At 36.3% G+C, this 17,393-nt stretch overlaps 1 non-coding gene across 1 annotated transcript; it reads right to left on the bottom strand.

Moving 5' to 3' along the window:
- Positions 1–15,285: 15,285 nt before the first annotated feature.
- Positions 15,286–15,445, bottom strand: LOC116562135. Its single transcript, XR_004273787.1, has one exon. It is a non-coding gene; the product is annotated as a U1 spliceosomal RNA (small nuclear RNA).
- Between the last annotated feature and the right edge of the window lie 1,948 nt (positions 15,446–17,393).

The following is a 17,393-nucleotide window of genomic DNA, read 5'->3' as shown; positions in this document are numbered from 1 at the left end:
ATCCCTCACCATACGCAAAAATTAACTCAAGATGGATTAAATGTAAGACCCAAAGCTATGAAACTATTGGAAGAAAACAAACGGGAAATGTTTCAGGATACTGGTCTGGGCAAAGATTTTATGGTTAAGACCACAAAAACAGAGTAACAAAAGCAAAATAAATAAATGAACCATATCAAATAAAAAAGCTTCTGAACAGAAAAGGAAAAGATCAACAGAGAGAAGCCACAACCTTCAATTAGAGAGTAGGTTCCAGAATATACCAGGAATTTAAACAACAGCAATACAACAAATAATGTGATTTTAAAATGGGCAAAGAATCTGAACAGCAATTTCTGAAAAGAAGACATACAAATGGCCAAGAAATATATGAAAAACATTCCACATCACTAATCATCACAGAAATATAAATTAAAACCACCCCAGTTAAAATGGCTGTCATAAAAAAACACCAAGGGGTGGGGAGAAACCAAGAAAAAAGAATATGCTGGCAAAAAATGCAGGGATAAAAGTTGTCCCCAAATTCTGGCATTCTCTAAAGGTACAATTTATAGTGGAATTTTTATTCAAGAAAGAGAGTTAAGAAGAAAGGAAGGAAGAGATGGAAGGAGACAGGAAGGAAGGATGAAAATGAGAGAGAAAAGAAAGAAGGGAGGAAGGAAGGAGGGAGGGAGGGAAGGAAAGAAGGAAGGAAGGGAGAAAGAGAGATAGAAACTAGGGAGGAAGGTGCAGTGAGAAGTTTAGAAGTAAGAAGAAAGTCAGGAACTCAAGTACTTAAGAACAATGTAACTTGTATCAATATTAGTACATATTAGGTTAGCCTTAATTTTCTATATTTATACTGCTTAATTTTAAAGTTTAAACATTGAGCCTGGAAAATAATATTGATTCATTCTGATTAATATAGAATAATTTCAACATTGGTAGACAACAGTACCTTTGTAAATATAAAACAGATAATTGTTATCACTTGACTTTATTTCAGTGCAGCCCATTCTCAAAATCTGTGAGATTGTCAATCATTTTGTACCTTAATGCAAAAATATAGCCTGAGTATTCAAGAGAATAAGAGTAAGAGTAATCTGTATACAAGAGTAGAATATTTAAGATACTGCCAGGAGACAATGGAAGCATCATTTTTCTTTTTACTTTTTTTTTTTTTTTTTGACCGAGTCTCTCCCTGTCATCCAGGCTGGAGTGTAATGGTATGGTCTTGGCTCACTGCAATCTCTGCCTCCAGGGTTCAAGCAATTCTCCTGCCTCAGCCTCCTGAGTACTTGAGATTACAGGCACACACCACCACACCCAACTAATTTCTGTGTTTTTAATAGAGATGGGGTTTCACCATGTTGGTCAGGCTGGTCTTGAACTCCTGACCTCATGATCCACCCACCTGGGCCTCCCAAAGTGCTGGAATTATAAGAAGCATCATTATTAACAAAAAAGAAAACAGGCCGTGTATCATTTACGTTAATATCAATAGCAATCGCTGATATTCGTTGAGCACTGACTGTAGACTGGACTTCCTGTCTCTAGGCCGATTTTCATAGCAAGTTGTACATGAAGGTTCTGTTTGCTGCCCCCTCACCCCGCCCTTGCTGCTGTTCTTCCCCCACTGTGGAGTTTACAGAACTGGAATTCCACTCTGTTTGTACCATATACCATAATCTTCATTTAATTCTAGAATGGTGAAATTCAAAAATAATTAACTTTGGTTTGTTTTAACTTTGTAAACGTAAATACTGGACTTTTAAGTGCAGAGGCAAGTTCTGGGAATTCAAACACCTATGGAATCAAAACCTTCACATAGTGACCGGTGTCTACTGGGATGATTTTTTCTTTCTTTTTAGTTGAGAGAGAGGGTGATTTTTTGTAAACGGTTAGCACTGGAAGTGTTGTAGAGTTTTGTGAGGTAGTAGGTAATATATGGAAATAAATGGAATTTTACTTCATCAATACAAATCACAAACAATTACTTCCATGTCTGTTAGGGTGATGGTCAGTGTTGCTGGTTGGTCTTCTCCAGCTGCTGGCTTTGAGAGCTGCAGAATATATGGCTGATGTGTGTTTTAAAACATCACATTTAGACATTTAGATACAGAGACTTTTAGTAGTGGATCCATTTGTTCTTATTGACCACGTGATGCAGAATATATTATGTAAAAATTTATTTCTTAGGACTTCAGTCTATAAAAAGATGTCGGTAACACCAAGCGAGGCTGAAGTTGATACCAGATGAGACTAGGCATATGAGAAATCATAATAGTAAGGTGCTCCACAAACTTCAGATACTCTATTTCCCATGTAAATGCTCTTGACTCACACTTGGTTAAAAGTCATTATTTACGGTTCTTACAGCCTTGGGCTACTCTAACTTGGAAATTGATATGCTTGGCATCAGCCAAGAAATGCTGAATGAGAAGAAGGTTGTTTAGATGCAGTGACAATGTCTGACTGGCAACGATCATTTTTTAAGTTCTTTGATAAGGGAGAATTCGCATAAATGAAGTCTTGACCTTAGTGCTGAATCCCAACTCTAATGAAAGAAAGGCCTAAGTAGATGAGCACATGAAGTTTGAAAACAGTGTTCTCATTTTTCCATGCTTTTGTTTTCAGCTTTCCTATGATCTGATGATCCAACACTCTTTTGTCTTTGTAAATAGCAGTAGCTGAATTTTGCTTATGTTTCATAGAATCAACTAAACTATGTCTACGTTAGAATATTCAGTCCCTTTATACAGGTGGCAATCACTGACATATTGTGTTTATTTCTACCATTTTCGTGTTCTTAATTTTTCAATTTTTTGTATTTCCCCTTTTATTCTCTCCCTTTGTATTGTTTGTGCCTTTTTATCTCTTTTTATTTTTCTCTTATACTTCTATACACTTAATTATCAAATTAAACTCAATCAGAGTTGTTACCTTTTTCCAGGAAAATGTAAATCTCTGTAACTTACAAGGCTTGAGTTTCATTTGCCTTGCTCCTATGTCAGGTCTCAACACTGTTTTTGTGCATAATTATAGCTTAAAATATCTTTATATTTCATTTATAATTAAACAGGCTTTTATTATTTTATATAATTAGTTTTGCTTCTTTTTTGCCTTTTATTCTTGATTTAAAAACTTTTACAAATGATAATTTAATTTCTTAGTGAAATGCCTTCTTTAGGATTTCTTTAATAAAATAGTAAACATTATCAGTTATTTTAATCTAAAAATCTTATTCAATTTTTGAATGTTTTGAAACTTTCTTTTATATGAAACACAATTCGTCCTAAAATAACACAGAGGTTGAGGTGCTGATCTTCCACATAGTCAAAAATCACCATGTAACTTTTGATTCTCCAAAAACTTAACTACTAATAGCCTGCTACTGACCAGAAGCCTTATTGATAATTTAAACCATCAATTTGCAGAGATTTTGTATGTTCTGTGAATTACATACGGTATTCTTACAATAAAGTAAGCTAAAGAAAAGAAAATGTTATTAAGAAAATCTTCAGGAAGAGAAAATATATTTACTACTCATTAAACAAAAGTGGATCATCAAAAAGACCTTCATTTTCATCTTCATGTTGAGTAGGCTGAGGAGGAGGAGGAGGAAGAGGAAGTGCTGGTCTTGCTGTGTCAGGGATGGCAGAGGCAGAAGAAAATTTACCCTTAAGAGGACTCGTGTAGCTCAAATCCATATTGTTTGAGGTTCAACTATATCTCCTCATGTTTTTACATGCTACTCTACTACTTAGTTTTTTTGTATATTATTTCAATGATAAGATATTTTTATTCTAGTTTACTTTAAAGATATTATTCTCTAACATTTATCTGTCAGTGTAAGACAACTATTGGTCTAATTGTTATTCCCATTGGTTGAATTGTCTTTTTATTTGACTATGTTCTAAATAATAAATAATCAGATAACCTCTTTGCCACTATTCTTTCACAATTTGACTAAGATACATTTTTAATAGTTTATTTTTCCTTTAATCTTGCTTAGTACATGATGGACTTCTGCCATTGTTTAATTAATGGCATTTTGTTGTTGTTTTATTCTTTTATTTATTTTTTTAATTTTTTAAATTTTATTTTATTTATTTTTATTTTTTTTTATTTGTGGGGTACAATGTGATGTTTTGGTCAATGTATACATTGTAGAAATATTCAGCCAAGCTAATTAATGTAGCTATCACCTCAGCAGTCTATCTTTTCTTGTGGTGAAAACATTGAAATCTATTCCTTTAGCAGTTTTGAAATCTAAGAATGTTCAGTCTTTGTCAGTTTCAGCATTGCCTTCTCTACTGTCTATTAGCTTCTTACAGGTGTTGTGGTATACCACTTTATTGCCAATTCTTTTCTCCCTGTCTTCTGCATTTTGTCACATTGCACTAAATTCCATACAATTCCTGTATTCTATCTTCATGTTCATTAATTATCTCTCCTGTGTCCAATGAACTAACTCTTTCTTTCAGTCTAAATTTCAGTTACTCATTTCTATGCAGTTTATTTGATTCTTTCTCAAAACTGCGTGGTTCTTACTTTTGAAGTCTGTTTTTCTTTGCTTGTGAGTTCAATTATTTCTGAAGTTTTGGAAGTCTGGTTCCAGTTTTCTCTGCTAAGGGTGCATTTTTTACAGGGAGGAATCGCACTTGATAATGTCTAGCTCCTGAGGGCATTCTGTTATCTTGGTATTTTTGAATTAGGAGTCTCAGCTTGCTGTTTTACAAAACATATAAATAGTATGAATTCAAAATTCAAATCCTTATGCTATTTGGCCAGTGGACATGAATTATTAGACAAGAACCTTATTGAGTGAGAAAAGGGTATATATTGTCTTGAAAGCAAGAGAATCCAGAGCTCCGGGGAATCTGCAGTTTTTTAATATAATAGAATGTGTTAAATTTAAAATAGATGCCTTGAAACAATATTTACATGGGAAAAAGTCTCTAGAGAAACCAAATGGAATGGTAAACTTGATTGCTAAGTTAATTATCACAGTTCACCATAACTTAATGATAAAATATAGGCAGATAGCGTGAAAAATTACATTATCTCATTGAGCCAATTTATACAGAACCAGGTTAAAAATTGTGGAAGCTTGAGCACTAAAAATGTCATGATTCCTTCTTTCATATGTATTTCCAGATCAAAATAATATTAAACTTTCATTAAAATATAAAAAAAAAAAAAAAAAAAAAGATGCTTTCTTGCTCTCCAAGGCTGAGACAGACAAACTTCTAACTAGTTGTCTCTGTGAGTTAGATTTTTAGCTTTCTCTACTTTAAAGAATGTAAATTATTATTCAGCCTAATCAGAAGATACCCCTTCCAAATCTTATTGCAACCCTGGCCCAAGGCATTACTCCCTATGTGGTTCCTAAAACCAAATATGCAGACTATCGGAGTTACATTCACTAGATTTAAGTTCTTCCTTTATTCTTGGTCCTGAAAATTTTTATTATTTCTCTTAAACTTATCCAATTGTTGAAAAAACTTGAAAAATTTTAATTGCACACACACACACGTACACACACAGAGAGAAACAGAGACACAGACAGAGACAGAGAGAGACAGAGACAGAGGTAATTATATTACTACTCTCAGGTTGATTTATCTTTTTGACTCTAAGTAATTTTGTTCCTTAACAACTCCTTTTGGACCCAAAATCTACTCAACTGGCCATTGTCCAAATCTCTACCACGTAAGAGGTTGAGAAATAAGTATTTTAGGATCAATGTTTTTGATGAGAACCTCTCCAAGAATATCTCCAACAACTAAGATGAGTCAACCTCTACTGTTGGATGATCCAAAATCAATAAAAATATCTCAGATGATACATTCAGTTCTATGGATTTTACTTCCTCACTCAAATAAATCTTGAGTAACTAGTCTCCCAGTGAGAAGTGAATATCCAGTAAAGTACACTTTACCATACAAGACATAGTTTTCACCTTCGCAGATGTGTTTCTTGTTCATTGCATGTATGAGTTATCTTTTAGCCAAATCAGCTCTGACTTCTGAATCCTGGACATGTTACCATTTATTTGGTCTGATGAGCCATTCAGCAATGTTAATACTTATGTATTCCTCATAAGTATTAACATTAACTATTATAGGACTTTATGGTGCAGGCCATGTTTCTTTAACAAAGAGACACAAACATTGGTGGCTTAAATAAGATAGAGGTTTATTTATGTGAGAGATCAGAGGTAGGCAGAGAGCTCAGGTTGTAAGTGTGGCTCAAAAACATGAGATCATTCAAGGATCTCGATTCCTTCCATCTTTTGCTCCTGTATTCCTCTACGATATTGTTGCCATTCATGTGGTTGAAGTCTGGCCATGGATCCATCCACATGGAACACTGTGGAAGAGGAGTGAAATAGAAAGGGAGGATTTCCTTTCAAGCAAGCATATATAATTTCATTTGCAATTTTGAGTGCCAGTTAATTGCCAGCCACTCTAAGATCCAAGAGAGGTCAACAAATATGTAGCCTTCAGCCTTCGGCCTAGGCCTGGCCACCACTCTCTTACTAGAGAAGAGAGGCATGGAACTCTAGGGCCAACTAGTAATGTCCCATGGCTTTTCTGGTGGCTTCCCATGGTGAAGGGACATGTGTGAGTCTTCTGCCCTGTGAAGCATCAGCACTTCTGGGGGTGCTCTTGGGAGAGGCCCTTGTGATTAGAGTACATGTCCAGGCTCTTTCCACAGAGTCTCTTTCTGGATCATATTGTGATCAGGAGAGGTTGGTTATGAGAAACAAATTAGACATGCTCAGGAAACTGGTGGAAGAACGATCAGGGAATATTAATTGGATTTCCCCAGGATGCAGAAATGCATTTTACTTTTTCCAATCCTTCTCTTACAAACTACTCTGTCATTTTTCCTCCTAAATCTTTAGGTGCAATCTCTGGGAAATATATTTTCTTCTGACTCTTATTGTCAATTAAAAGTCATTTTAGTCTAAAAAATACATTTAAAAAATTGTCTTACAATACTACCCTTGTCAGACTTAGTGTTATATTTAATGAAAGAAATTGTTTTTAATGGCCATCTTAAAACTCTTTGTCAATGTATAGTGTCTTGTTTCAGTTGGTGAGCAGTTTTGAGTCCTTTTAATCTCTGCCTTGGATGTCTGAACCAACCAGTCTGAGTTAACATGATTTTAACATTATTTTACATGGTAATCATTATATGTGACCCCTTACAAGCTCCTTGAAGGCAGGGGGAAAATATTTTTCTTCTTGCTATCTCTATAGTTCAGCATATTCTTGGCACACACAAGTGTTCAATAACGTTGTGAACAAGTGAATGAGAAAAGCTTGTAACCAGATTTAAGTAGTATTTTTCAACTCAACACCAATATACAGTAAACCATGTTGAAGAGAAGAATATTTTGCTATGCAAGGTCATTTAAGAACATATGTGTTCAAAGATGAAAACCAAAATGACATTAAAGAGCATTTGCCTGGCAAGTCCCAGGAGGCAGTAGGTGAGCTGTCACTGGTTAAGTCGTACTAGCACAAAACATTATTGCATTAGGCTGCAGCCTGTAATCAATCCCAGCTGCAAGCCCGGATCAACAGTTTTGTGTTTCTTGCCAGTTCCTTGTTAATCCCTTAAAAGGGTAGGTAAAAACAAGGCCAACAGCTTTTATTACATAGGATGATTTATCGATCCCAGCTATTCAAACATTTCACTTCACCCAGTGTGCATGCCAAAAATGTTTATTTCAGAGTGTTTAATTAATAATTATGCCATGTAGCGTAGATAGCTGCTGAGTACAAAGAAAATCCTGTCTATAGCTGTTACATGTCATATTTCATTTTTAAGACAATGTAGGTTTATCCTTCATTGATCCTAGTGAGAAGGGCTTTAAGGAGTAGAAGAATGAACCCTGTAAGCCTATAACTTCCCCCCGTGTCTTCCAGTTATGACTGGTCAAAAGAATATGAGCTGAAGCATTTACTACCAAGTGTAGATTTTGAGATAAGCTTTGAACTCTTCTTCCCTGAAGGTCACCTGATAGCATTTATAGATCTTCCAAACTGATGTATGGCAATGTAACTTTCACATTAACTAAAAATACAACAGAACATTTTTTTTTTAAACTCTTGGAGCAATGATAGAAAAAAATTGCAAAGCCTCTAGCACCAAATAAAACAATGGATTCTCTCTTTAGCACTGAAATTAAAACCGTAGACCTTTGAAATAGAATTTCTAGTGAGTTGTTCATGAGCTGAGTAGAGAATAGGAGCAATGAAAAAATGGTTTTTGTTTTCATCATTGATGAAAATAACACTGCTTTCTTCTATTCATTTTATGTGGTCAAATAATTTCAAATATAATAAGAATTTATTGAGCTACTTGTATGTGCTACAATTCTAGGAATGCTTTCTTCATGGAGCTGTAATCTTTTAGGAAAGGAAGGAAAAAATGCAGAGATGTTTTTAATGTCACATGTTTTAAATTAGTCTTATTTTTTTTCTTTTAAAACATAATGTCCATTAAAGAAAATTTATTAAAATACATATAAATATAAAGAAGAAAATTCAACATCCTTACTATAGAAATAGTTGCTATTAATGCATTAGGTTGGTTATACTGATGTTTATAAGATACATTCTGATTTTATTTATTTATTTATTTATTTATTTGAGACAGAGTCCCTCTTTGTCATCCAGGCTGGAGTGCAGTGGTGCGATCTCAGCTCACTGCAACCTCCGCCTCCCAGGTTCAAGTGATTCCCCTGCCTCAGCCTCCAGAGTAGCTGGGATTACAGGCTCATGCCACTACACGTGGCAGATTTTTGTATTTTTAGTGGAGACGGGGTTTCCCCATGTTGGCCAGGCTGTCTTCAACCCTTGGCCTCAAGTGATCCACCCACCTTGGCCTCCCAAAGTGCTGGGATTACAGGCATGAGCCACTGTGCCTGGCCTACATTCTGATTTTTTAACTTCAATTTATATTGTGGGCATTTTACATGTTATTATATGTTCATAAATATTTCCTCATGGTTGCTTATTGATATATTTAACAGATATATCATAATATACTTAGTAACAGCTGGGCTTTTATGTTTGGACCTGTTAGAATTCAGATATGTTTTGGCAGTGTAACACTCTGGTGGGTTGAGCCCATCAGAAGTCTATTGGTGACAGGCACCACATCACAGTTAGGGTAGAGAGATGTGCATCCTCCCTAATATGCTGTGACACAATTCTCTGATTCATCATAAGGAGAACTGTCAATGCATTGCATAAGACGTAGGGGTTTAAATGTTCCCGGGGACTTCGAGGGACTGGTGGGTCCATGGCAACACGTGGTAGAAAACTGCTCCATTTCACAGACATTAAGTGAGCTGCATAAGTTCCTGTAGAGAAATTGCCTCATCATTCACAGCAAAATTTCCCAGAGAATTGGCAGTATTGCCCAATGGGCTGCTAAAACCACAGAGTACATAAACACCAAGAGACCCTGAGAATGTATTTACTTCAAGTTGACAAGATACAGAAAACATAGGCGTTATGTGTAAAGCAAAAGATGCAATGGAAAATGAGTGTATTCATTATTGATTTATTGCTGATCAGTTCCATATACACCCTTTTTGTCTGCTTTGTGGAAATGAATCTGGGCCTTTCATTTATTTATTTTTTCTTTGCTGGCTTTCATGACTTTAAGCTTTGTCAGTAGAGGGTGCTAAAGAGACATTGCAGGAAGCATGGGTTTTGTATTCTGGCTCCGGTGCTTACCTGGCAAGCAGCCTACAGGGTGCTCATCCTCTCTAGTGCCTGGCTCCTGAGGTGTGCACTGGTTAGCTCCCTATCCTGGCATTCCCCATGGACATGCTTTTAACATTGAGCCTCTAGTGAGCACCCCTCTATGAATGGCTTTCCCCTGCAGTTGAGAGGGTGCATTTACTGCAAATCCCTGAGGGTGAATTTCCATCAGGTTCTGCCAGTACAGTAGCACAGTGACTAATGTGCCATGTGGCCTCCTCAAGAAAGTTTGTGCCCCAGACTTGGGGGAGGAGGTGTACTTTCCTTGGGGACTCTTTCTCTTCCCTAGGCCTAGCGGTGCCTCCTTATAGCTTTGATTTCTAGATCCCTTAGGGTTCTCTTTTCTTCTATCAGCCTTATTCCAGTCCCCTGTCATGTGCAATAAATTCTTTATATTAAGCTTCCTCTGTTCAAGTTAACATGCAGCTTCTCTCTTTATTGCATCTTTAAGGATACAATGAATCCCCAGGGATTCAGGCAGAGAGGTATGAAGAGTGGGCAAAAATATAAAGACATGCATAGAAGAGGAAAGTGAGATAATAAATTTATATCTTCTTATAGGACACTAAAGAACAGAAAAGCACAGCACGTCAAGTCAGGAAGGTAGATCACATGTAAGGAAGCCAACAGTTAACTGCCTCCAGAAAGCAGAGTGTCTCAGTTTCTGCTCAGTGGTTGAACAACCAAATGAAAACATTAAATGACAAAATCACTTTTAATTTGTCAGAAATTGTCTTACACATAGCAAAAAAAAAATTATAAAAAATCTATAGTACTGGCTACCTAAATAAGTTTATTTGATGAAGTTCCATGTTAAGGTGCAAATTTAAAGAATACCAAAGCATGATTTTAAAAAGTATATTTCTCCAACAAAAATGAATAAGTGATCTGCTTGTTTTTTTTTTTTTTTTTTTTTTTAATTTGTTGTCCTGAAGCAGGGGCCTGCCTGCTTTTGTATATAAAGTTTTATTGAAATACAATCTCACTCTTCTGTTAACTTATTGTGTATTGTTGTTTTCATTCCTCAACAAAAGAGCAGACTAGTAGCAAAGAGAAAGTGTGTGATGTGCAAAGCTCAAAATGTTTGCTTGCTAGTTCTCTATAGATAAGCTTGCCAGCCTCTGCCCTAGAAGCCAGCATGTGGCACCATGCTGGATCATTGCCCCACATTAGCAGTCGTCTTTACTGCAACCCTAGTAGGAGTGTTCACTGTACCGGGTTTGTTAAGGCAGCTGAAGCTTAGAGACCATAACAGGTAGTGGAAAAGTGAGAAAGCTTGGAAGTCACACGGGCAGGGTTCAGATTCTGCCTCCACTGTTTAATGTGCTTTGTCAAGCTACGTGATCTCCCCAAGCCTCAGTGCCTACATCTGGAATATGGATTAGCTCATATTCCAGATGTAAAATAGTTATCACATAGAACTGCTATGACTATTAATTTAATTCAGTTAGATAAAAAGCTTAGCTTAGTACCTATGACCCAGGAAATGCTCAATAAATCTTTATCCATTGTTAGAGAAGTTCAAACTGTTGATCAAGACATCGTGTTCTGTAGTGGCACTGGCATTCCACTGCAATATGTCTGAATCCAGACCTTGAGTTCATAACCACTACAGTAAATTACCAGATGCTTAATGCACAACTGAAATATACTCTTCTCTTCCCTGAGTTTCCTATTTTCCCCTCTTTAATAACAAGAAATCTAAGTTACACAATTGAGCTGTGTCCAGTAAATCTGCTAATAGCAGACTGTTTTTGTCTTTAACCTTGGGTTATTTATTCTGTAGGAGATCTTATTTTTCAGGATGCATTATTTCTTTCCAGCACTTCTCCTCAGCTCGGTTTGAGGAAGGTATGGTAGGGAAAATTTTAAGATGGCCCACAGACCCTGCCCTCTGGTAGGGCAGGTGGAGCTTGTGAATATAGTGGCACTTTCACTTTCCTGGTTAAGTGAAGGGATTTTGCAAAAGCAATTAAGGTTCCTAATCAGTTGACTTTGAGTTAATCAAAGACTATGATCCTGCGTAGACCTGATCAAAGCAGATAAGTCCCTAATAAGAGATTTGAAGCAAGAGAGATTATGCTCCTGGTCTTGAAGAAGTGAGTCATCACATTGTGAGAGGGTCTTTAGGAGACGCCATGAGAGGATTGCATGGCAGCCCCTCCAGCTGAGTATGCTCTCTGGCTGACAGCCAGCAAGAAAAAGAGAACCTCAGGCTCTAAACTTCATGAAAGTTAATTGAATCTTTTCCCAGTCAAGACTCTAATGAGAACTCGGCCCCAGCCAATACCTGGATTGCACCCTGGAAAGATCCTAAAGTAGAGAATCCAGCAAAGCCATGCCTGGACTCCTAACCCAGAAAAACCATGAAATCATAAATATGTGTTGTGGAAAGCTGCTAAGTTTGTAGTAATTTGCTCTATAGCAATAGAAAACTACTACAGAAGGATAGCTGCAGCAAAATCAAGAAACATATTTCTTAACAGCTCTTTGGAGGCAAGAAAAAAAAGCAAAATATTTGCTAAAATCGGACTCACTCTGGTTTTTCGGAATGTGACTGCCTCATCCATTGCTGCTGTGTGCATGTCCAGAAAGCAGAACAGTCACATAGATTAAAACTTCGAGGTTCCAGTCACACTGCTGCTATGGCCCCTATTAAAACCACTCCTAATAAATTATGCCAAGTGCTTGTTATATGACGGGTATTTAAAAATAAAGAAGTACTAATTTATAGTAAAATACAAATTGTTATTTAAAAAAAGAAATTACTAGATTTGTTTGTTGATTGTTGGTTATAACTGACTATATATGAAATACCAGTTCATGAATTAATTTTATACAGTCTTTAAAAGTAGTCATGGTGAGTTTGACTGAAGAGTAGTATTTTGTGATGGAGATACTTTGTGAAAAACAAGGAAAGAGGAATGGTGGCCTCTGGGGATCCTCGGTGAGTTGAATTTTGTGATTAAAATATTTAATGTTCTAACTGTGGTAGATGCAGCTCTGAAGTAATGACATAGACACTGGGACAGGGAGGAGGGAAGAAAAGATCCACCAGGCTGACCATGGCTAGGGCTACTAACCAGGTGGCAGGGTGCTATGTGCATTTCCTTTGCGGCCATAACACATTACCATGAGCTTAGTTTTTTTAAAACATGTATTTCTTATTTCATGGTTTTGTAGGTTGAAACCTGGAACGTCTCATTACTTTGCTTCTGGTTTCACTAGGCCGGAATCAAGGTGTCCGTCGGCTAAGCTCTAATCAAGAGCTCTGGCAAGAATCTGCTCACAAGGTCATTCATATTGTTGGCAGAATCCACTTTCTTTTGATTTCATTACTGAGGTTCTCAATGGCTCCCTGATAGCCAGCTGGGGGACACCCTAAGCTCCAGAGGCCTCTCTGGTTTTTTTTTTGAGTGAGCATCTAGACTTCAGAGCCAGCAATGGAGCATTGAAACATCCTCACTCATGGAATCACTCTGACTTCCCATTTGCTGTATCTTTCTGACTCCATCCAGAGAAAGTGCTCCACTTTTGAGGGTGTATGTGGTTATATTAGACCTACTAAGATAGTATAGGATAATCTTCCAGTTCTAAAAACTGTACCTTACTTACATCTGCAATGTCTTTTTTGCCAGGTAATGTAACATATTTTTAGATTCCAGAAACTGGCCATGTTGATCTTTGGGGGCCTTTATTCTGGCCACTACAGATGCACTCACTCTTAGCAATGTAGTGGTCAAGTCTGGGACAAGGATTTTAATGTGTTCAGCATGGTGTAGCCACTTTTTATACCCATGCAGAGGCATAGGTGATGGTGTTAAACCCTTAACAGCATAAATAAAGGAGTAGTACAAACAGTGTCATTTATCTTGTGGTTAAAAGTCAGAATAAGGTTCAGCTTTTGAAATGGCTATATACTGGCCACGTGTACACAAGGTTGTGGGGCCTACCATAAATATGTGGATCTTGGGAAAATGAATCTCATATTTACTTTGATAAAATGTGACTAATAAAACCAATGGGAGATTATCTAAAGGATAATGACGTACTGATTTGCTAACATCTTACGGTGAAGAAATGTGAAAAACCACTAAAGACATTTGCTCATGGTGGTTGCTAAACAAATGTTAGTTCCCTTCTAACCTTGTCCTACTCTATTTTTCCAGTATTGCTACAAGAATCCAGTGATTATTTATTTTCATTAAACAAAATTTTAAGAAACAGAAAAAAATATATTTCCTATGACTCAATTTCCACCTAGTGATTTCCAAAGGTTTTGAATCCACTTGCGGGCACCAATAAATATACATAATGGAAATACCTAATTGTTAAGCATTAGGACAACTAAAATGTTGCAATTTGTATATGTGAAATGTTTTGTTGAAGTAAATCAATGAGTTATAAGCAAGTATGTGAAAAGATGCTTGATAATTTTTTTCTGGATATATATGGAATGGTTAAAGTGGTTTATTCTAAGAGTTTACAGATGTATAAAAGTTCATAAATAATTCACACAATAGGACAATTGAGGATAATTTGGAGTCTATTACATCAAGCACCATTGTTTGTTATAAATATCTACATGACATTGAAACTCTAATTTCTTCGACAACCAAACATTAGAATTATTACTTTGCAATTAAGTTTGTGCCTCAATGATGTTTATTCAGACAATATATTTAAGAAAGGATTTCATGAAAGTCAATATTCTCAATGGCAGCTGGAGATATCTTGGTTCATAAAATATTGCACTTTAGGGTAGATCATGGGAAGTTAAACCTTCAGTCCCTCTCTAATGCCTGCTGTCCCCTATAAAGCTGTTTTTAAATCTTCTCTTTCCAAAGGCTGGGATCATTCCCCTTTCATCAGTGTCTTTTATTATTCATTTAAAACCTCTGTTGACACTTTCTTCACTGTAGTTTTGGGGGTTTTCGTTAGCTTTTTCTGTTTCCTTCATTGGGTTGTGAACTCTTCAAATGTAAAAACCACATATTGTTGACTTCCATTTCTAGGTCTAGTTTGGTTTTCTGGGTTAGAACTGGCTAACAGTAAAGCACTTCAATAAAAGCACTGAAGAACTTCAGTTATAAGCAGATGATAAGAAAAGTATTTAAGACAATACGGGTAGATATGGGCTGATTTTAGGACAGAAAACTAACATAAAGGGAATGATGAAAAAAAAAGTTTGGAGAAAGAATAGAAGAAAAATATTTTTAATATCAAATATCATATCCTGATCTCTGGGATTTTTTTTCTTTCTCAAATGTAATTGGACTATTTAGTCTAGAATATATATTGCCATAATAGTTATAGAAATACTTTTCAGTTGTTTAACAATTCAAATCAGCAATGGTTATGCGAGTTTGAAAAATAAGAAAAAAAAAAGACAAATATGGAAGGCATTTGTGCCAGGGATCCACAAATCTGATGCTTTGAGATTGCAATCAGGTTTCTGAAGTTGAGAGCTGGGCAGCCAACGAGGCAGTTACTTGCCTTGTGCGTCATCTTTTATTTTAAGCGCGAACGCGGTCCCCCACTACCACGAATTATGCAGTCGAGTTTCCCACATTTGGGGAAATCACAGGGCTAAGCACATCCGGAGCGCAACGGATAAGCCTCACCCTGTGAAAACCACCTTCGTGATCACGGTATCTCCCCTGCCAGGTAAGTATGTGCATCATCTTCTTAAAACGTGGCATTTTCCCAGGGTAATTATTCAATAAGCCTAAGTACACACATTAGGTGTTGGTTTTTGGCTCTGAAAATGTGAAAACCTAATGCTTAGAATTAAAAGACACCAGCATTTTCCATCTTCTTCATATAATGCAGGTGGAATTTGTAGAGCAGAGCCACCTTCTAACTCAGATGATCTGATTATGCACAGACAGGCAATGGAAAAGATGGTTATTTAGGGTTGTACAGAGCAAGTGTACCCTTCATAAATGATGTTTACCCTTCATAAATGCCTATGAGACTTTAGAATTCCTCCTACTAACTGAGACTATTCTAAATAGCCAACAGATGGTGCCTGGTGATGATCAGGAACCACTGTTTCAATCAATTATATTCTCACCCATATTTTGCTCAACTCAGTGAACTGCAATGACTCAGCATTAATAATTTCCTAAGCATATATTTTTGTCCAACTGATCATCTTGCTACTAGTTCTGAACTCTTTCACTAGATAAGCCTTTTTTTCTTAACATCATTCATTTTCTTGAAATTTTCAAGACTAAACCTATTAAACAATATTAAAAAGCAAAGCTGTAGATTCCTTATTGTAATTCCCAGTTAAATACATCTTCCACCAGCAAACATAGTCAAGATATTGCTTAGTCACTCATAAAATATTAAAAAGTTCAATATTAGTCATTTTACAGAACCATAAGAGGTTGGATAAGTTTATTGGTTCAATTTTGGCCAAATCTATAAAAAGCTCATGCTCTATAATAGTTGCATTCTTAATAAAGGCGTTTGCAGAAGAACAAGAATGTTCTTTCGAAACCAGACATGATTTTATGCCCTAACTCACTATGACTCATGGTAAGAATTGGTTCTCATAAAATTTATTTTCTATTTTACAACTAAAATGATCGGTTGATTTTCCAAAATAAATTCTGGTCTCAGGTTTATCAAGATTCACGTTCACATATGCTATAGGGCGAGTAAATAGTCTTTGCTATCAAAATCAAAATATGATTGTGATTTTTTTAGGGGCATAAGAATGTCCTACTGCACAAGGGGTCCGTGCATGTCTTAAACTATGTAAGAAAGAGATGCAGTTATTCATTATGCAATGCTTCCTGTCACCATGTGTCAGATCCTGCCACATGACAAACACCAGGCACAAACAGAAGCACAGCTCCTTCCCCCTTCTCACTGTCGACCAACGTGAACATACATACTCACTTTGCATGTAATTAGTGTCCTAGCAGGTGTATGTGGAAAGTTCTTTGGGAACCCAGGGTGGGAGAAGCTAGATCTGCTTAGAGAGAGAGCAAGCCATTTTCAGAATGAACATTTCAACAAACACTCGTGGGGAGACAGAAAAACAGTGAGGGTATGAGCTTTGGATTTGCTTTTCTCTCTTAATCCAGTGTGACTTTGAATGACTAATACCAATTGTCGGACAATTTTGTGTGTATTTGTTTTCTCATTTGTAAAATGGAGTAATGAAAAGATCACAGAAGCTAGACTAACTCACACAGCTGATGCAATTATTAAAGGAAATGATGTTTGAGAAAGTGCATTAGAGACTACAACAATAAGCTCACTAAAGAGTAGATTAAGAAGATGAACTGAGGACGGATTTGGGGGACAGTTAACAGCCATCTGAGAAGTACGTGCTTTTTTTTTCCAGAGGCGATCTTATTTCGTAAATCATCTTTGAGATAGAAAATGAACCTGGAAGAAATGCAGAAAAGAAAGTAATCTAAGAATAAAAGTCCAGGAACCAATCGAAGATAATTATGAAAGTATAGTTCAGAGATAATAATTACCTAAACTGAGTAATAACAGAATAAAATGGAAAGGAGAGGTGAACCTAAGATGAATTAAAGGAGAAGCAATAAACCTTGGTAACTGATTTAATGCAGGTGACAAGAGTGAAAGAGGAATAAA

Source organism: Sapajus apella, unplaced genomic scaffold (genome assembly GCF_009761245.1).
Source record: "Sapajus apella isolate SASKATOON/1434 unplaced genomic scaffold, GSC_monkey_1.0 scaffold31, whole genome shotgun sequence".
In the NCBI taxonomy this organism is placed as follows: domain Eukaryota; kingdom Metazoa; phylum Chordata; class Mammalia; order Primates; family Cebidae; genus Sapajus; species Sapajus apella.
The sequence above is the reverse complement of the archived record's forward strand: the minus strand, read 5'-3'. Positions and strand labels throughout refer to the sequence as shown.